Here is a 3,483-nt window from a genome sequence, read left to right as displayed (position 1 = left end):
TGCTGACCTGGGCCAACCTGCACGCTCCACTTCCCTGCCTCCTGTGGCCAGTCAGCTGTGGCTGAAAACCCTTTGTCAATCTCCCTTTCCATCAGGATTCACTTCCCCATCCTCGAATCTGGGCAGGCCCAGTGACTGCTCACCTAGTGGGACAGTTGGAAATGACCTTGCCACTTCCGCTGTCTTCTCAATGGACTGGCAGCTGCTGCTCGCTCCCTCTTGGAATGCTTCCTTGCGGAGCCCAGCCACCATGCTGCGGAGAGGCCGTGTGTCGGTGCTCCACTCACAGCCCCACCGGGCTGCCGGCTGAGGTCTGGGCCAGCCGCCTGTCATGGGTGGGAGCCGCCTGGAGTGTTTCGGCTGACCTGGACTGCAGCAGAAGAACCGCCCCGCTGAGCCCGTCGTCCTGCAGACTGGCGGGCTGGGATAGAGCAGTGGTGGTTTACACTATTTTAGGGCAGTTTGTTTCATAGCTAGACAGATCCCTGATAGCTTTCTGAAGGAAGTCTGGGACCAGGCAAGAAGCCATCCAACTTAAACTCGAAGTCAGTAAATGACCTGTGTTTAATCCTTATGACTTACGAAATCACTAGGCGAAATTTTAAAAGGCTCTTGTTTTGGAAACTAGACAACTTGAAGTGTGTTTGGAAACTCTAAAGGCAATAATCCCTCCTTCACTGTTGTACTTTCCAGTTCTCTTATTCTCTCATTGAAGGGAGATATATAATAGATGCATTCTTCTGATGAAAACAGAAAAGCAATATTCCTCGGCAGAACTAGCCTGACTCAGACCTGGTTCAGGCCGGCCTGGAGCTGGGCATCTGAGTCCCTAGGTGGCCTGAGCCAGTTTCTCTGCCTCTAAGATGAACTGCAGCGTCAGTGAAGCTCAGAAGTCGTGGATACTGGGAACCTAGCAGGGAGCCTGGCACTGAGGTAGAGTTCAGTAAGTGTAGCTTTTGTTATGGGAAAAGGCGTAATAAAGGTTCTGAAATTTCAGTTCTTAATAGAACATGAAAATGTGGGTGCCCCTGGGCTTTGCTGGGTGGCGTATAAAGGGGTGAAACAGAGTACCCTGGCCGTTCCTCCCGTGCACGTGTGTGTTTATCCAGGGGACGTTCCGCCCCTGCTCGGTTCACACTGCCCTCCTTACGCGTCCGTTGCTGTAGGGAGTCCAGGAAGGGAGGAAGGCTACTCCTGGCCCCTGGTCCTGAGGACAGAAGTGATGGAGAATTCCCTTCTTCCTTCTCCTCCTGTCCCAGCCTGTTTCCCCAGTTATGTTCATCTTCCAAGTTGGTAGGAAAAAGCTTTTTATAAGAAACTGGCTCCCTGCAAGCTGACCTTGGAACCAGGTGCCACAAGGCCATGGAATGTGGGCGGGCAGGAGCGTGCAGTCCAGGACAAGAGGCACTCTGGCAGCCCGTGAGACGTGGGCTCTGATGTTCCGTCCCAGCCTTCATATAAGGGGTCTAAGGTATTTTTTCGGTCTGCTGAATATGCTTGCTCTTAAGAATTGGGGTGAGGGGAGTAATTGCCATCAGCATGACCAGAGGCCCCCCTTTTCTCCACTTGGGTCATGTCCTTGGCATCATCTCCAGCCCGCCTGGCTCAGGGTTACTGGGCCCCACTCTGGTCTTTGAAATGTAGCCGACCTCGGCCATGGATGAAATGCCAGTGTATTTAACCGAGTATAATCTTGGTTGGGGGCAGGACGGAGGAGTTACGTGCCAGCTTTGAACTGGGTGATCTTTGAAGGAATTATAAATCCCCTCATGCAGCACACACATCGATCTGGCTGTGATGGTTTGAATACTCACATGGCTGTTGACAATGAACCCTTAGTGTCTTTCTGCTTGACTACTTGGAGCGCTTCTGTAGCGAGTTCCAGGCCCGAGGTCCCCTGTCCTTTGTTAGCATCCTTGCCAGGGCTCCCCTGCTCTAACCTTGGAAAGGGAATGCTGGCTCCTGGTGGGCGGAGCCGGGACACGGAGGCGAACTGAAGGCTAACTCATCTGCCCACAGCTTGTCAGAGTCGTGGTCACAATTATGCAAGTTAGCTCAGGCTTTTATGGTTGTTGATCACAGTACCGCAGACACAGTTTACGGTAGTAATGCTCTTCAGCTTATTTATAATCGTGGAGAAATCCCACCTGGAAGGCCGTGCTCACGCTCCTCTCGGGCCTGCTGGAGCTATTTCAGAGCAGTGCTCATGTGCTGGGTGACACAGGCCGTGCGTAAGGCAGGTCTGTCGGCTTGAGTCGGACTTGCCTGCTCTGGGACTCCGGTGCTGGATCTGTCTTGGGGGTTGGAGAGCGTTGACTGCATTGACACGGTGGCAGAAAGACCTGGGGAACCATCTGGCTGTCCAGGCACGGTGAGTGCGGGTTCAAGACCCAGGTGCAGACGGTACCACTGATGCCACCCGGATGTGGGGCCAGCAGCCGGGCTGTGAGGTTGGGCCAGCGCTCCTGGCTATCTCAAAGCCACTGTCGTAAAGGGAAAGACCCGCATTGAGGCTGTCTGCGGTGAAGCGGTGGAACGTGGGAGCTGCCCGACAGGACGCTCTCTGAGAACGCTGACCTTTGCACCATGCCTCCCCTGGTGCCGTAAGGTTGATAGCATCTGCCTTGTGCTGCCCCTCTGGAGCCTGAGCCGAACCGACACCAGCCCACGTGCAGGGCTGGGCTGGAGGGGGCAGCCTTCGAGGGCACCGGTTCCCTCCTGGGCTTTCCTCCTGGCTTCACTGCAGCCTAGGACTTGTGGGTGGGACAAGGACCATGGAAGTGTGAAGGGAGGGGAGTGGAGAGCCCCCCACCTGCCCCAACGCCTCAGCACATGTCAGCATGGCGCACTGGGCTTCCCGGCCTTGCACAGTCATCGCCCTGGGGACCAGGAGAGCTGTCCATGGTAGGGCTGGCCAGGGAGAGAGAGCTTCCTCCAGCCAGGAGGGGCTGTGCTCAGCAGCAGGGGAGAGACTGCCCGGGAAGGCTCACCTCTCCAGGGAGGATCAGATGGCCGACTTCACCAAGCCTCAGGTCCAGCCCAGAAGGGCCCACCTCCATCCCCGCCCAGCCAGCCTTGTGGTGCTGGCTCTTTCTGACCCAGCGTGGGTGAGGCCCAGGGAGCCAGCAAGAGAGCAGGCAGGCAAGGTGGGGCAGGAGGCTGGGCCTCAGCAGGACCGGAGGAGGGGAGGGCAGGGTGGGGGCCCAGCCCCGTGCCTGCGCCTTTGATTGCATGGCCTTTATCGCGCTAATTGGATCAAGTAGGAAGTCCCTGGCAGTCCTGCCTGGCTGGGAGGACTGACTGCCTCAGACCGCCCGCCGCTCCTGCTCCTGCCAGTGGATAGATGCGGTGGGGGCTGGGAGAGGGGGAGGAGAGCCGGCGCGAGGGAGAGGAAGAGAGGAGAGGAGAGGAGAGGCGAGGAGAGGAGAGGCGAGGCGAGGCGCGGAGGACGCAGACTGGAGAAGGGGCGGCGCAGAGGGGAAG

General features: G+C 57.2%; 1 protein-coding gene across 2 annotated transcripts in view; it reads left to right on the top strand.

Moving 5' to 3' along the window:
• NRG1 (neuregulin 1) overlaps positions 1–3,483 on the top strand; it is a 312,205-nt gene that overhangs the window by 193,817 nt on the left and 114,905 nt on the right. The gene's annotated exons all lie outside the window — the stretch shown is intronic.

The sequence above is a fragment of the Tupaia chinensis genome, unplaced genomic scaffold, assembly GCF_000334495.1.
Source record: "Tupaia chinensis unplaced genomic scaffold, TupChi_1.0 Scaffold144602_1, whole genome shotgun sequence".
Lineage (NCBI taxonomy): Eukaryota > Metazoa > Chordata > Mammalia > Scandentia > Tupaiidae > Tupaia > Tupaia belangeri.
This window is presented reverse-complemented; position numbering and strand designations above follow the sequence as displayed.